Genomic DNA, 18350 nt, shown 5'->3' on the forward strand with positions numbered 1-18350 from the left:
GAATGGTTGAATGATATGGTGCATTTTAGTCGTATAAGCTAGATACCACCAGATGTGTAGAAATGACAAATCAAAAGTTACATTTTTTATGTTTATCCAGAAATGATAAACATATTTTTAGGCATGGTCAGAACAAATTGCAAGCACATGTCAGATCAACGTAGGGACTAACTCTTAAGTTTGCCAGTTACGTGGGCAGGCTATGTAATTGCTCTGAATGGCTTTGTGCCTAATTATTTGAAATACTATCAAGTAACTCAGAATACATTTTTTGAGTGGCCTAAACTTAAAGTAAGAGTCACGGTGAATGCTTTGTTCTCACTCTTGAACATTTATACTTCATAATTCTGATTAATGAATTTGCCTGGATTTGATAGTACACTCCTCAGTATGGAGTTTCTGCATCTACCACTTCCCTTATCTTTAGAAGTCAGAGTTAAGTTTCTTCTTGGCACTCTCTGGTACTTTTGCTGTCCTTCATTTTTGTTCACTGTTTGTTGACCATAGTTTATCATTCTGTCAGTCAATTTATCAGCTGTGCAGTACTATTTCAGATCCGGAATTTAAAGTAGTTAACTCCTTGCTTACAATAATTTAACTTCTGTGAACTTCATTCCTTCATCATCAACAAATCATTCATTTAGATTTTATATTTTAAGTTAAACAAATGAATTTAAATAAGTAAATTTAAATTTAAGTAAATACAGTTAAATATAAGTACATGCATTTAAATCTAATTAAGTAAATTTAAATCTAAACAAATAATTTTGCTGTGCAAAGAAATAATTTCTGATTATTACATGATTTTATTTTTGTCCCCTTCAATATTTTGCATAAGGTTTTTCCTGGGTATCAGTCTCTAACACATTCATATTAAATGTTTTTGAGTTTCGTGTATTTGTTGAGCAGAGGTTACTTTTTTTTAATGTAATCATTTTATTTTAAAACCAAAAGAAACTGAATAAACCGCAGATTTACTAATGTTCTGAACTTTTGTTTTTATCCCCCAAAGATTTTTATTGTCAGGTTTTTTACATACAGACCTCCACATGTACTTGAATGTTATCCTGCTAGAAAATGTAATGATTGCAAAATATTGCACTTGCTTTAAAAACTCATCAACATTGCTCATTTTTGCCCCTGCTTCCTTGCCACCAATTAGAGGTAATTTATTTCACTAAATCTATGACCCCCCCAAAAAAAATTTCATCAAGGGCCTCGCTGGTGGCTCAAGTGTTAAGCAGGGCACTATAAAGCAATTGCAGCTTCTGCAGCACGAGTTCGATCCCCAGCTGGCCAGAGAACAACCCACATGGAGAAGCAGACCTCTCCTGTCTTGTCCACTGCTCCCCTCAGCAGTGTTTTTCAGTCAGTCTGCCTGTTCTGTTCCCCATTCTGTCTCTGGTGAATCCTCTCACCCCCTGCACCTCTGGCCTGTACCTCATCTCTTGTATTTATAAATAAATAAATCTTTAAAAAATCAAGATAGTAATTGCTTTGTGCCTATATAGTACTTTTATAGAACTAATTATAAAGCATTGATCTATTGTTTAAGATAGTACAAAGTATGTTTTTGAAATATTTGATAATTAGCATCAGTAACCATTATTGATGAAACAATTTAAACGAGTTTTTCCCTACAATTAATCAAGAGGAATGTTTATCAAACTTTAGCAGATATTTCCAGAGGAATGTTTGTCATTCTTTGAAACCAAATGAAATACTACAATTATCAGTGATTTATCAAAGCTAAGATTTTTTTCCCAAAGTAACTTCCTGTTTATTATTTAGAACATTCACAGACTTTTATTTTAGCAAAATGTTGGTGTTTAGTGGCTTGTCATGAATTTGTGTCTGCAGTTCTATTATTAGGTTTGGAAAATATCTTCACTGGTGATTATGGAAAGATATGTCTGTTCTCAATTGCCAAAAGTTATGATAGGATCTAATTTTTTTTAAAGTTTATTTATTTATACGTACAAGAACTGGGGTACAGGTCAGAGGTGCAGGGGTGCTGGGGTGAGAGAATTCACCAGAGACAGAGTAGGGAGCAGAGCAGGCAGATCTACTGCTGAGGGAAGCGCCATGTGGGTAACCTCCCTCGCCGAACTCATGCTGCAGTGTCTGTAGATAGCTTCACAGTGCTGACACTTAACCCCTTGTGCCACCAGGGAGGCCCCAGGATGTATTTTTTTTTTTAAGATTTATTTATTTGTTTGTTTGTTTATATAAGCACTGGGTACAGTCAGAAGCGTGGGAGGGTGAGAGAATTCACCAGAGTCAGGAACAGAACAGGAAGACTGACGAAACACACTGCTGAGGGGAGCAGAAGGCGCGGCAGGAGAGGTCTGCGCGCCATGTGGGACCCTCACCAGCAGCAGGGGATAGAACTGGCGCTGAAGAGGCTACGGGCAGCTTTGCAACCCAGCGCTCAACCGCTGTGCCACTGGGGAGGCCCCCCAGGATGTATTTTTTAAAACTATCATATTACTTTTCACTTTATTTATTTATTTTTAAGATTTATTTATTTATACAAGAGCGGGGATACAGGCCAGATGCGCGGGAGGGTGAGAGGATTCATCAGAGACAGAGCAAGTAACAGAACAGGCAGACTGATGAAATACACTGCTGAGGGGAGCAGTGGGCAAGACAGGAGAGGTCTGCTCACCATGTGGGATTCTTGCAGCCGGCTGGGATCGAACCTGCGCTGAAGAGGCTGCACGCAGCTTCACAGCGTGGCGCTCAATGGCTGCGCCACCAGAGAGGCCCACTTTTTCATTTTTAATCCCTCTTTATACAAACTCTTTCTTATTCCACTTCCTAATTTGGACACATCACAAACTTTCTATGACTGTAGCTCTTAAAAACTGATCTTCTTTACTTGCTGTTTCCCAACATGCTAGTGGTGTGTATTGTAATGAGGAATAGAATTTACATTCATTGTCATCTTCTTTCACATGTTCCTTCCACATTTTACATGGTAAATTAGGCTGAAAACAATTTTAATTGTTCTGAATCATGAATAGTTATTTACCAATAATTTGTACTCATTTATTGTTGTCTAAGTTCATACCTTTGATAGCATAAGCAAACACATCCATTAATATGTTTGGCTTCTTTATCAATTTTATTGAGTTAGCTACTTATTTGGGATTCAGATTGCCTAACTATAGACATTTCTTCCCAAAAAGCTAAGAATTTTCACTCAGCACATTTATGTATTCAAGCTATAAAGCTGCAGAGGGATTTTTCTGTTACAATTTGTTTTGTGCAACTGAAAAGTTTTCATTTGCAGTAATTATTCAGCTGTCTCGTGGTTCTGACAAACTTGTCATGCTTGTCTTGCTTTCTTGTTTAATCTCAGTGACATGGGTTATAATATACAACCACAGAGAACAGTTAAATAACCACTCTCAATGCAGATGAGAAAAAAATTTTTGTATAAAATTTCCATATTCCTTTAAGAATGTTAATGAAATACTTAGAATTTTTCTGTTACATATTGAATTGTTATTTTATTTACTCAGTTGGGTTAATATCAGATTAAAAAAAACTGCTACAACAAACTAATTCTTAAACAATTTCCAAAAATGTTTTTTTTTCACTCCTTTTGTAAATAATATGGTTCTTAGTGGGCATCTTCATTGCTCCCATTTAAGCACCAAATATATCAACTATATTTTAATATAAAGTCATCATTGTTGAATACCATCATTTTTGAGATTGAAAAAATTATTGACTGAATAGCTCTTCTATTTTCTGTTAAGTTGTTATGCTAGCCAGAAATAAATGATAATAGTAATAATAAAATCCACCTTAAGATACAAAGTTTTTGTTTTAAAGATTTATTTATTTATTCATACAAGAGCTGGGGTACAGGCAAGAGGTGTGGGGGCGTGAGAGGATTCAATAGAGACAGAGTGGGGAGCAGAACAGGTGGACCTACTGAAATATGCTGCTTAGGGGAGCACTGGATGAGACAGGAGAGGTCTGCTGTGCCATCTGGGTCACCTCCCTGGCTGGGGATCTAACTTGTGCTGCAGTGGCTGCAGATGGCTTAATATGCTGCATCTTAACCCCTCGTGCCACCAGGGAGGCCCAAGATACAAACTTTTAATTTTTATTTTATTTTATTTTATTAATTTTTTCATTTTATTTTTATATTCCCCATACAATTGCAACCCCCTTATTTTGACCCCAATCCCTCCTTTCCCTGCCCCCCACCCCCCATAGAGTGTCTCTGGTTCATAGTTGTTTGTTGATTTTGATATTTTCTTTCTTGTAGTTATTCTTGTTCCTGGTCCCTTATTTATGTAAGTTTTCTAGATTCCTGCTATTAGTGAGACCATCCGGTATTTTTCTTTTTCTTTCTGGCTTATTTCCCTGAGCATGATCCCTTCCAACGCCATCCATGTTGCTGCAAATTGCATGGGTTTATCTTTTTTGAATGCTGAGTAATATTCCATGGTGTATATGTACCACATCTTCTTGATCCAGTCATCTATTTTTGGGCATTTGGGTTGTTTCCAAAGCTTAGTTATTGTAAATAGTGCTGCTATAAACATAGGGGTGCAGGTGCTCTTTGGAATTGATGTTTCTGTGTCCTTTGGGTAAATGCCTAAGAGTGGAATTGCTGGAAGCTCTATGTTTAGTAGGTCAAAAAATCTCCACACAGCTCTCCATAGTGGTTGGACCAGTTTGCACTCCCACCAACAGTGCAGGAGAGTTCCTTTTTCTCCACAACCTTGCCAACATTTGTTGTTGCTAGTTTTTTTTTAATATGTGCCATTCTCACTGGTGTAAGATGGTATCTCATTGTAGTTTTGATTTGCATTTCCCTGATTACAAGTGATGTTGAACATTTTTTCATATGCCTGCTGGCCATTTGCATTTCCTTTTTGGAGAAGTTTCTTTTTAACTCATCTGCCCGTTTTTTGACTGGGTTATTTTCTTCGTTTTTGTTGAGTCTCATCAGTTCTTTGTAGATTTTTGTGATCAGTCCTTTATCATTAGTGTTGTGTGCAAAAATGTTCTCCCAGTTGGTGGGGTTTCTCTTTGTTTTTGTTACTGTCTCTTTTGCTGTGCAGAAGCTCTTTAATTTGATGTAGTCCCAGCTGTTTATCTTTGCCTTCACTATCACTGCTTTGGGTTATGTGTCCATCAAAGACAAAGATGTCTTTGATGTGTATATCATGTAGTGTTTCGCTTATATTTCCTTCTATGTATTTTATGGTTTCAGTTCTTATGTCTAGTTCTTTAATCCATTTTGAGTTGGTTTTTATGCATGGTGTTAAGTAGTAGTCAAGCTTCATTCTTTTGCATGTAGCAACCCAGTTTTCCCTGAACCATTTATTGAACAAACTTTCTTTGCTCCAATGCATATTCTTTGCTCCTTTGTCAAAGGTTAGTTGACCATAAATCTGTGGGTTTATTTCTGGATTTTCTATTCAATTCCATTGGTGTGTATGTCTGTTCTTGTTCCAATGCCATGTAGTTTTGATGATTATGGCTTTGTAGTATAGTTTGAAGTCTGGGAGTGTGATGCCTCCATTCCCTTCTTTCTTTTATCAGAAGAGCTTTGGCTATTCGGGGTTTTTGGTGATTCCATATGAATTTCATCAATAATTGTTCTATTTCTTTGAAGAAAGACATTGAAATTTTTATTGGAATAGCATTGAATCTGTATATTGCTTTTGGTAGGATGGCCATTTTAATAATGTTTATTCTTCCAATCCATGAGCAGGGGATGTCTTTCCATTTCTTTGAGTCTTCTTCTATTTCTTTTAACAGTATTTTATAGTTTTCTTTGTATAGGTCCTTTACCTCTTTTGTTAGATTTATACCCAAGTATTTGATTTTTTTTTGTTTCAATAATAAAAGGGATTTTTTTTTATTTCTTCTTCTTCAGATTTATTGTTTGTTTCCAAGATACAAACTTTTAATGGAAATTAGTTGTTTTCTTTCTGCTTATCTTTACTCATTGTTGAATTTCCACACACTAGCACATACATATGAAAAAGGTGTTATTACCATATGATACCATAACCATTTGCTAATGTACTTCACTTTGTAGTTGATCTAGACATCTCCAACCAATTTGTTTTAAATAAGAAACTATTAATTATTAAAATTAATAATACATTGCTAATCAAGATCTTGGATCCTCATGGTATGATTCAGTACAGTTCATTGTTCTGATTTTTCATCTTGTAAAGATGAGAATTATATCACTTATGATTTCAAGGACTTGATTAGATTAAATGACATGATCGTGTAAAGAATTACTACTTGGAAAGTAATGAATACTCAGGACATGGTGGTGGTGGTGGTGGTGATAATCTGAATTAGAATCACAATTGTAAATCACAATTACAGAAGGATGCAACTTTATTTTATCAAAAAATCTTCCCCAACCACTTCAAAGAAAAGAAGGGGAGACTGGAATTTTGGAGTTTAAATTTGTAACATCTAGCTAAATTAAATCATTAAACAGTAAATCTTTTGATAAAAATAAGGATTTTTTTTCCCTTTTAGAGCTCTCATGTATTCAATGAGATAAAGTAATCATATTAAACTGTTCAGATAATCAAATAAGTAAAATGAAATATGTGAATATATGTCTCAAGTAACCATTTTAGGGGTGAGGATCCTAGTAGGGAAAATTCTCCAATTTCATAATTTAAGAATGTCTGTGCAAAGGTTTCATCTTGATATACTTTTTATCTTTCTCTTTTATACAAGATAATAAAGATTGAGAACCATAACAATGATAATGATGATGATGATGATAATAATAATAACTTTACTCCCATATCATCCACTAAACACAAGAACTACCTTTAGCCTCTGGTGCATTACACTGAGAAGCAGGTAGGAGATAGAGTAATAAAAATGATTAAATAATCCAAGAGGTGAGAATCATTTGAACTTTCTTTAAAGTTCAATTTAAAGCTACCATTTTGATCATACCATTCCTTGCTCAATTTTTTACCAATATAAAGAAAAAGTGTTTCTCCTTTACTTTTTCCTCTGTGAATATTTTCATACATTCATTCAAATATGTTTGGAGCCTTTAAATGTAAGTCTTTGTGCTCTGAACTTATTATACTTACATATATACTCTGCCTTACATGCAGGAAGATAATATGAAACAGAAGAATTGTTTTTTAAAATACAAGCAACATAGAGATGTCAATCAAGTGAAACAAGAACACATAACAGGGAAGAATAATTCTGCCCATTGAAACTAGAAAAGATTTTAACTGTGAAGAAGTTAAGGTCAAAATCTTGCAAGATAAGTGTGTTAAACAAGCAAAAGTAAAATATAGGGATTTCAAACTAAGGCCAGCTATTTAGTAAAGACAGGTTTGCATGAAAATGTGTTATGTTTGGAAAATGACAATAGGTCAAAGTGATTTTTTTTTTTTCAATGTGACCTTCCTAAGAACTGGGGAACTAATGAATCACAGAGAAAACACAATTGAAAAGTCAGTGAGAGAGAATCACTGATAGGGAAAATAATACAAAGATGGGACAGGGAATTGGATCTCACACATAGTGTACACAGTGAAAGGACAGCATGACTTTCCCTGAGGTAGATGCGAAGAAGGGACACGTGGGATCTTTTACAGAAAACTTGAGAGATAGACATAAGAAATTTGAAGGACTTCATAATATCCTCAATTTCTACTACAAAATTGGAGGCAAGGTCATTTATGGACAGTGCAGGAAGTCTGTGGAGGTTTAAATCGAGTGATACAAATTTGAAATAGCTGTCCTTGGGGATATTTGAGTTTGGAATAGGTGTCCTGCCAGTCTCACCCACTTTTGAATTATAAAAAGTAGCAACACTTATGTACCCTGTTTCTTCTAAAGATCTTTGCATGGGCTACTGCTGAGAGCAATTGCTTACTGAAAGGCCATATATATCACACATTTTAGCATAATAAAACACCATGAAATCATTACAAAAACTAGCAAGTTTTTCATACTCATGCTTTCATTTGCTCACCTTGAACATAAAATAATTCTTAATTTGGTGAATTCAAAACCTATCTGATATGAATACAAAATCTTTTTTCAGAACTTACATTCAAGGTAAATATTATCATTGATACATTTTTGTCTGGCATGTAATGGGCTTCAGAATTTAGAGATGCCATTGATGTGGGCAGCTCTTAAATTTTATAACACTAAAGTTGTCAAGATTTATAAAAATTATCAATCTTATGTGATAGATTCAGTAAGAGTTTATATCCACTGTCTTTGTATCACTTGTGTACAATCACACCTATCCTCCTTACTATTTTGAAGCACCTAATTCCAGGGTTATTACTGCTTATTTTTGTTCAAATGCAGTAGCTTTGTCTCATAGAATAGCATTTGTAAGAGATGATAGGACAATGAAATCTAGAGTCAAAACCCCTGAGCTAAATTATGATTCTGCCACAAACTAACTTTTGTAACCTTGGAGAAGTAACATAAGTTCTCAGTGTTTCTGTTTCCTCATATCTGAAAAGAAGTTAATATTGAATTAACCTCAAAGAATACTACAGTATTTTAAGTTTTCATAAGCAACTGTAACAAACCCCAAAGTTTCAGGGCTATATAAAATAAAGCTTTCTGGGCAGTCACATTATTTGCCAGTGTTGATATTCTGGATTCGCTGAAGTGGAGGGTATGGGTCAGACTACTCAGTTAGGGTGCCTCCTTGCTCACAACTCTGCCACCCACAGCTGTATTGCTGGGCATTTGTTGGTTAGGATTGGTCAGGGAGGATTAATCATGGGATTTTTTTTTTCATGCACTAGACTCAGAAATGCTTCATGACATTTTGCTAGAAATTAGTCATTTTAACAAAATGAGAGGGTGACAAATGTGGTGTGGCTTAGTGGTCAGATTCATGCTCAGCTAATAAACCTATGAAAAATTCAGTTCTCTGTACATCTAATAACTATTCAACCAGACACACACACACGGTAATTACTGATACAAAGATTTAGTAAGTTAAAATATATATCATAATTGGAAGAGACTTGGAATAGGTAATTAACATCTCCAATTATTATTCTGCTACTCTGTTGTATATGAGGATGGTGCATACTTACCTTCCAAAGTCCCTATCTTTTGGAGTTCTCGTCCTAAACTTCAGGTCAGTGCATAGCTTTTTTTTCTGTCTTTTTACTCTGTTCACACCTTAAATGAAAATTTTCTTAACTGTTTTGTTCTTAGTCATTTTCTTTCCTTCTTAGACTTTATGTAAATGATGATACATTTTATATAGTTTTAACTGTTGTTAGTTTTTGATGATTTCGAAGAATATACATTAACTCCGGACATCTTATCTGAATATGAGAGTAAAATTCTAGATTATTTGGTAGACACCTACTGTGGAATATCCCTAGTAACTCAGTGAAGTATATGAAAAAATGAACAGGTTGAATTGTAAAACTTACTCATTATTTTGTATGTCTCCTTATCAGCACCATCATTGTCCTAATTTCTTCACACCATCATTGTCCTAATTTCTTCACAATTCTTCATTTCTTGATCTTAGCCAAAAGGCCGAGAAGCGATCTTCATCCTAACTTCTTTTTTTTTTTTATAAATTTTATTGTTATATTCCCCATACAATTGCAGCCCCCCCATTCTGACCCCAATCCCTCCCCTCCTGCCCCCGCCCCCCTAAAAGTGTCTCTGGTTCATAGTTTTTTGTTGATTTTGATTTTCACTTTCTTATAGTTATTCATTTTCCTGGTCCCTTATTTAAGTTTTCTAGATTCCTGCTATGAGTGAGACCATCTGGTATTTTTCTTTTTCTTTTTGGCTTATTTCACTGAGCATGATCCCTTCCAGCGCCATCCATGTTGCTGCAAATTGCATGGGTTTATCTTTTTTGAATGCTGAGTAATATTCCATGGTATATATGTACCACATCTTCTTGATCCAGTCATCTATTTTTGGGCATTTGGGTTGTTTCCAAAGCTTAGCTATTGTAAACAGTGCTGCTATAAACATAGGGGTGCAGGTGCTCTTTGGAATTGATGTTTCTGTGTCCTTTGGGTAAATACCTAGGAGTGGAATTGCTGGATCATATGGAAGCTCTATGTTTAGTAGGTCCAGAAATCTCCACACAGCTCTCCATAGTGGTTGGACCAGTTTGCACTCCCACCAACAGTGCAGAAGAGTTCCTTTTTCTCCACACCCTCGCCAGCATTTGTTGTTGCTAGTTTTTTTAATATGTGCCATTCTCACTGGTGTAAGATGGTATCTCATGGTAGTTTTGATTTGCATTTCCCTGATGACAAGTGATGTTGAACATTTTTTCATATGCCTGTTGGCCATTTGCATTTCCTCTTCAGAGAAGTTTCTTTTTAGCTCTTTTGCCCATTTTTTGACTGGATTATTTTCTTTGTTGTTGTTGAGTCTCATCAGCTCTTTGCAGATTTTTGTGATCAGTCCTTTATCATTAGTGTTGGGTGCAAAAATGTTCTCCCAGTCGGTGGGGTTTCTCTTTGTTTTTGTTATTGTCTCTTTTGCTGTGCAAAAGCTCTTTAATTTGATGTAGTCCCAGCTGTTTATCTTTGCCTTCACTCTCACTGCTTTGGGTGATGTGTCTGTAAAGATGTCTTTGATGTGCAAATCTCGTAGTGTTTCGCCTATATTTCCTTCTATATATTTTATGGTTTCAGGTCTTATGTCTAGTTCTTTAATCCATTTTGAGTTGATTTTTGTGTATGGTGTGAGGTGGCGGTCAAGCTTCATTCTTTTGCATGTAGTGACCCAGTTTTCCCAGCACCATTTATTGAACAAACTTTCTTTGCTCCAATGCATATTCTTTGCTCCTTTGTCAAAGATTAGTTGACCATAAATCTGTGGGTTTATTTCTGGATTTTCTATTCGATTCCATTGGTCTGTATGTCTGTTCTTGTTCCAATACCATGCAGTTTTGATGATTATGGCTTTGTAGTATAGTTTGAAGTCTGGGAGTGTGATGCCTCCATTCCCTTCTTTTTTTTTCAGGAGAGCTTTGGCTATTCGGGGTTTTTTGTGATTCCATATGAATTTCATCAATAATTGTTCTATTTCTTTGAAGAATGACATTGAAATTTTGATTGGAATAGCATTGAATCTGTATATTGCTTTTGGAAGGATGGCCATTTTAATAATGTTTATTCTTCCAATCCATGAGCAGGGGATGTCTCTCTATTTCTTTGTGTCTTCTTCTATTTCTTTTAACAGTGTTTTATAGTTTTCTTTGTATAGGTCCTTTACCTCTTTTGTTAGATTTATTCCCAAATATTTGATTTTTTTTGTTTCAATAACAAAAGGGATGGTCTTTTTGATTTCTTCTTCTTCAGATTTATTGTTTGTGTATAGGAAGGCTACTGACTTTTGCGTGTTGATTTTGTATCCTGCCACTTTACTGAACTGATTGATGAGTTGAATTAGCTTTTCTGTGGAGTTTTTGGGGTTCTCTATGTATAATATCATATCGTCTGCAAATAGTGATAGTTTGACTTCTTCTTTTCCTATTTGGATTCCTTGGATGTCTTTCTCTTGTCTTATTGCCCTGGCTAGGACTTCCAGTATTATATTGAAAAGCAATGGTGAGAGTGGACATCCTTGTCTTGTTCCAGATCTTAATGGAATTGATTTCAGCTTTTCACCATTGAGAATGATACTGGCTGTTGGCTTGTCATAGATGGCCTTTATGATGTTGAGGTATGTTCCTTGTATCCCAAGAATTTCAAGGGCTTTTATCATGAATGGGTGTTGCACTTTGTCAAAAGCTTTCTCAGCATCTATTGATATTATCATATGGTTTTTATATTTCTTTTTGTTGATGTGTTGGATAACGTTGATTGATTTTCGGATGTTAAACCATCCTTGTGCCCCTGGAATGAATCCAACTTGGTCGTGGTGAATTATCTTATGGATACATTGTTGGATTCTGATAGCTAAAATTTTATTGAGGATTTTTGCATCAGTGTTCATTAGGGAGATTGGCCTGTAGTTTTCCTTTTTTGTGTTGTCCTTGTTCGGTTTTGGTATTAGTGTAATGTTGGCTTCATAGAATGTGTTTGGTATTGTCCCTTCCTTCTCAATTTTTTGGAAGAGTTTGTGAAGGATAGGCACTAATTCGTCTCTGAATGTTTGGTAGAATTCATTTGTAAATCCATCAGGTCCTGGGCTTTTGTTTTTGGGGAGGTTTTTGATTACCATTTCAATTTTGCTAATTGTAATTGGTCTGTTTAGGTGTTCTATTTCTTCTTTATCTAGCTTTGGGTGATTGTAGAGTTGTAGGAATTTGTCCATTTCCTCTAGATTATTAAACTTGTTTCCATATAACTGTTCATAGTAGTTACTTATTATTCTTTTGATTTATGCTGTGTCCGTTGTGATTTCTCCTCTTTCATTGATGATCCTGTTTATTTGTGCTTTCTCCCTATTTTCCTTTGTGAGCCTGGCTAGGGGTTTGTCTATTTTATTGATTTTTTCAAAGAACCAGCTCTTGGTTTCATTGATCTTTTGGATTGTTTTTTTAGTTTCAATTTCATTTATTTCTGCTTTGGTTTTTATTATTTCTTTTATTCTACTGGTTTTGGGGTTTTTTTGTTGTTCTTTTTCTAGATCTTTGAGCTTCGAGATTAGGTTGTTTCTTTGCGTTCTTTCTTGTTTCTTGATGTGAGTTTCTATTGCTATATATTTTCCTCTTATTACTGCTTTTGCTGCATCCCATACATTTAGGATATTGGTGTCCTCCTTGTCGTTCAATTCAAAAAATTTTTTAATTTCTTCTTTGATCTCCTCATTAGTCCAATGGTCTTCCAGTAGTGTGGTTTTTAATCTCCATGAGGTAGGAAAGTTCCTTGCCTTCTTTTTATGGTTTATTTCTAGTTTGATGCCTTCATGGTCAGAAAAGATGGTTGATATGATTTCAATCTTGGTGTATCTGTTGATGTTTGTCTTGTGCTCCAGTATGTGATTGATCCTGGAGAATGATCCGTGTGCGCTTGAGAAAAATGTGTACTCCGTTTTTTTGGGGTTTAGTGTTCTATAGATGTCTGTTAAGCCCAATTGCTCTAGGTCCTTATTTAGAGCTTTGGTTTCTTTACTTATTTTTTGTCTTGTTGATCTATCCATTGTTGATAGTGGTGTGTTGAAGTCTCCCACTACGTATGTGTTTTCTCTGATGTCTGTTTTCAGAGAGGACAACAGTTGTCTGATATATTTTGGTGCTCCTTCGTTTGGTGAGTATATGTTAATGAGTGTTATTTCTTCTTGAAGTATTGTCCCCTTGATCATAATGTAGTGACCATTGGGGTCTCTTTTTATCTTTTTGAGTTTGAAATATGTTTTATCTGATATAATTATAGCTGTTCCTGCTTTCTTTTTTGGTCCATTTGCTTGTAGGATTGTTTTCCATCCTTTAACTTTAAGCCTATTTTTATCTTTTGTAGTAAATGTGTTTCCTGGAGACAGCAAAAGGTTGGGTTTTGTTTCTTAATCCAGGCTGCAACTCTGTGTCTTTTTATTGAAGAGTTTAGTCCATTTACATTTAGAGTTAGTATTGATATGTTAACATCTGTATTTGCCATTGTGTTTGTCTTTCCTTTGATTTTATTTATTTATTCTTTTAATAACTTTTTTTTTTGGCCTTCTTTCATTATTATTCGTCCCTCTGAGGTTCTGGCTTTAGGACTCCTTGTAGTATTTTTTGGAGTGGGGGTTTAGTTGCAATGAAATTCCGGAGTTTCTGTTTGTCTGGGAAGGTCCATATTCTTTCTTCAAAGAGGAAGGAGAGCTTTGCGGGATAGAGTATTCTTGGTTGGCATCTGTTTTCTTGGAGTCTGTTGACTATGTCCCTCCACTCTCTCCTTGCCCGTAGTGTTTCTTCGGAGAAGTCTGATGTCAGCCTGATTGGTTTTCCTTTGAATGTTATCTGTTTCTTCCCTCTTGCCAGCTTCATTATTTTTTCCTTGTCCTGGATTCTTGGGAGCTTTACTATTATGTGTCTTGCTGTATTTTTCCTTTCGTCGTGGAAGTTTGGTGTTCTTCTTGTTTCTTGTATATCAATTTTCAGCTCCTTCTTCACATTTGGGAAGTTCTCTTCAATTATCTCTTTGAATATTTTCTCTGTTCCTACATCTCTCTCCTCTCCTTCTGGTATTCCTATAACTCTTATATTTCCTTTCCTCATGGAGTCAGGTAGTTCCCGAAGTCTTTCTTCGTTCTTTTTCCTTCGTACTTCTCTTTCCTTTTCTGTTTTGGTTCTTTTTATTTCTGTGTCTTCAAGATTACTTATTTGTTCTTCCATTTCATCTATTCTGCTTTCATTGCTTTTCCCAGAATTCTTTAGTTCTTCCATTAATTCTTTGATCTCCTGCATTTCTTTTACTTCCCTCTTTAGGGACTCAATTTCTTTCTTCTGACCATTGTTTTCCCTCTCTAGGGACTCAATTGCATTCTTCTGATCGTTGATTATTTTTCCCTTATCATTGTTTTCCTTTATGACTTCTGTCAGTTTTTTAATCACGGCAATTTTAAATTCTCTTTCTGGAAGGCTCAGAAATTCTTCCAAGTTATTGTCTTTGCAATCTGGGGGCTGGCTTTCTTTTTGTGGTGTGCTTTTTCTCTGGAGAGTTGCTAGGTTGCGTGTGGTTCTTCTCCTCCCTACTGTCTGTTTTCTAATTTGCCGTATGCGTTGGGACACTGTGTTGTTGGGACTGGCCGGCATCTTGGGTGGGCTTCTCTGCTCCCCTCTGGTTCCTCCAGGAGTCATCTGTCAGTTTCAAGCAGTCTTTACTGGAGAAAGGTCCCTGTTCTAAAATGCCGATGTGGGGACACACTCCCCTGTGCGCCTGGTCTGCCCCGGCGGTGGGTTCCTGCTCCCCCTCTGGGCTTAGACTGCAGGCCAGAGGGGGTCTGGCATGGGCGAACTTCCCCCGCTCACCTCTGGCTCCTGAGGAAGCCTTCTGCAGGTAGTCTTTACTGAAGAAATGTCCCTGTTCTAAAATGGTGATGTGGGACACACTCCCTGCGCGTCTGGTCTCAGGCACACTCTTCTGCGCGCCTGGTCTGCCCCGGCTGTGGGTGCTCGCTCTCCCTGTGGGCTCAGACTACTTGTTCGGAAGGGGCCGGGTGTGGGCTAACTCCCCAGCTGGCCACTAGCTCCTTCAGGAGCCTCTGCTGGCTTCAAGTCGCTAGGTGGCGCCAGAGATCTCTCCTAGAGCCCTTGGGGAGCTGATTTTCCACCCCGTGGGACAGGGAGCAGAGCGGGGATGGTAGGGTACACCTCAACGGCTTTGGGGTGCTGTGTCTGCCTTGTGCCCCACCATCGTGGGGAACCCACGCCCCTAATTTCGTGCCCTGGGTCTCAGTTCCAAAGCCCTCAGTTCCAGGACGCGGGCTGTAGCCCAGATCAGTGGCGCGGGAATGGCGCCTTTTGAATCCCGCTCCCCTGCCTGGGCGCCTTGTTCCTGCTCATTCAGAGAGGGCCTCCGCGGTCTCCCCGCAAGCCTAGGTCGCAGGCGCGGGGACCTGGGCAACTGCGATCCGATGGGGATCAGCGCGTGCCGCTTTCAGCGCAAGCTTACCGGGCGGCTGGGGCTGTGTGCTGGTGCTGGTCTCCTCCTGGGGGGCGGGGCTCTCTTTAATGGCGCCTGGAGCTCACCTCCGTGGCGGATCCTGCAGGGTTCTCCACAGCTCCCGTTCACGGGGTGTGGTGGCTGCAATAGTTCCTTTCCACTCACAGACCGGCTTGCTGCGTCCTTTGTTCTTGTTGGCTGTTTTGGTTTGTTGTTTTCCTCCTCTCTGCAGGTCGGAGAGTGCCGCCTCTGTGGGCGGGGGAGGGGAGCAGGGTTCTGCGCTTCCCTCCGTTCTCGTCCTCTTTTATGGCAACTTTCTTCTTTGGGCAGTTTGCTGGAATCGTCCGTTTATCTTCCGTGTCCCAGTTCTCACTGGGACTTGCCGCTTTTCCTCCCTATTAACTTTTTTTAATGGGAGATCTTACTCGCAGCGTCTCCTTGCCGCCATGTTGCTCCGCCCTCTCCCCATCCTAACTTCTTAAACAGCAACATCAGAATCTTCTCCTTTGTCTTTACATTTCTTATCTTTAGGTTATATTTGCTAAATCTAAAAGATTTAAATATTTAATGATTTCCTTATTTTTTATTCCCCTTCAGTAACTTTAATTAACTTATCATCTTTTATTTGATCCATTAAAAATAGGCCCCAGCAGGTTTTTCTTCCTATGATTTCTTGACTTAGTATTTACCCCTCAAATCACGGGAGCTATTATGACTTCCATTGCCAGATACAGTCACTCCTGTTATTTGCTCCCTAGTAGTCTTTTAGATTTAGTGTGCTACTTCTATCCAAAAGCAATTTCCCTTTTTTCTCCTCCCCACCTGGCATTTTCCCTATATCTTCTGAAATATCTGATTTCATAGCACAAAAATTTTTCACATAGTGAGATCTCTTCCCAATCATTTATCGCATCCAGTGTTATAATTTGATTCTCTCCTCCATTATTAATGATTATATTGGGCCCATTTTGGGCCCACCAGTTTTATCCATTATCATCTTTTTCATTTTTAAATCAGATAATTGGCCATATTATTTCCTCATTTATCATAGAATCTAACAATCTACAGGTTCTGGGGAATAAAATATGACCTTTTGGGAGCTCTATTCTGCCAGTTTCAGCATTTGTTGCCTGGAAAACCTCCCCTTATTCCACAGATTATATTATTATTCTTCGTTTGTGTTCTTAAACATGCTGTCTAAAACTTAAATATCACTAATTATCCTATAGGTCAAAACCCTAAATTTTTGTCTGGCTTTACTGGTAGGCTATAAACTATAGATGACTGAGGTTGTGTCTGTAACACTACTACAATGGCCACACACACACAGTAGCTCTTCAGAAAATAACTGAATGAATGAATGAATGAATGAATGAATGAATGACTACCCTGCAGAGCATCTAGTTCTGAAGTTAAAGGACTGGGTTATTCTAGTTCTACCACTTTGGGTTAATTGTATGGAAATCAATTAATTCTCAAATCTGTTTTCTTCCTTATAAACTAAATTAAATATTGTTTTCCCTTCCTCACAGCATTATCAAATTATTAACATGAGCTCAAATATATAAAGCATGTTGTCAGTAGACAAGCATATTAATATAAAGACAAAATGATGTGTTAATAAAAATAAATTGGGCCTTTTTACTTCCCTTCTCAAAGACTTTATTATAACAATTATCCCAAAAAATAAATTCCATATTCCATAGCATTTTACTAAGTTCTACAAGATCTTACCTAACTTATCTTCCAAAGTCTTCCTTGTCTCAGATCATAGCTTATAATTTTCTCTTTTTTTTTTTTTACCAGTTTTGATAATACTCTATGCCTAAGTTATACCACATTCAATCATTCTTTATAAAAGGGCATATGATCTTTCATTGTAAAATGTAGAATACTCATAGCAACTGGCCACCATGTTCTATGTTCTCTCTCCCGCTGTAACAACAATAGTAATGGTAATTAAAATATTTATGCTTTCAAGTATAACATGAACTTTAAATGCATTACCTTTCTTGATCTTTAGTATAATCTTTTTTTTTTATTTCCATTGTGCAAGGGAGAATTAAGGAAATGTGGCTTCCCATATATATATTTTTCTCTCCTTCCTAGAATTCTCTTTTCTCATTTTTCTTTTACTGGACTTTTGACCACTTTCAAATATAATCCACTTTCTTAGGGTTTAATTTCCATTCCATTAATTTTACCCTTCTCTACTTTCCCCCTGCAAATTATTTGATTGTATTTTCCAGATATGTTATTCTTCACTAAAAAGTATAATTTTAATACAACTTGACCCCTGATGATCAATGTTTTAATATTTTAAATATCAAAATGGGTAATGCAATGTTTTGTAAATAGAAATAGCCCATCTTAGGCTGAAATAAATCAGATAATTTAGGTGAAAGCACAAAGTCCTTAAGTAGACTAGGTGGTTCTTAACATCTCTTCCAAATATATTTTATTTTACAAAATTGCATTTGACAGAAGAAAGGTCACCCAAGACATTAAAGTACTTAGCTGTACTTTTCTGAATTTGATAATATGACTAGAAAAGTCTTTTATATATTTAGTTTACAAAGTATCCATAGAACAGAAGTATGAAATACAAGCAATATGAGCCAGAATCAGGTACTCTGGATTAGACTCCTGCTTTTCTTAGCATGTGTCTGTAATTTGTTCATTTAAATCTCAGTTTTCTCATTTGTTTTATAGGGGCACATGCCTAGCAACTTCAAGGGTTGTTATGAGGGTAAAATAAGA

The 18350-nt window shown here is 36.7% G+C and overlaps 1 protein-coding gene across 3 annotated transcripts in view; it reads left to right on the top strand.

Moving 5' to 3' along the window:
* BRINP3 (BMP/retinoic acid inducible neural specific 3) overlaps positions 1 to 18350 on the top strand; it is a gene marked incomplete at both ends in the record, with an annotated part of 317983 nt that overhangs the window by 130059 nt on the left and 169574 nt on the right. The window lies entirely within an intron of this gene.

Source organism: Talpa europaea (genome assembly GCF_964194135.1).
Source record: "Talpa europaea genome assembly, chromosome: 10".
In the NCBI taxonomy this organism is placed as follows: Eukaryota; Metazoa; Chordata; class Mammalia; order Eulipotyphla; family Talpidae; genus Talpa; species Talpa europaea.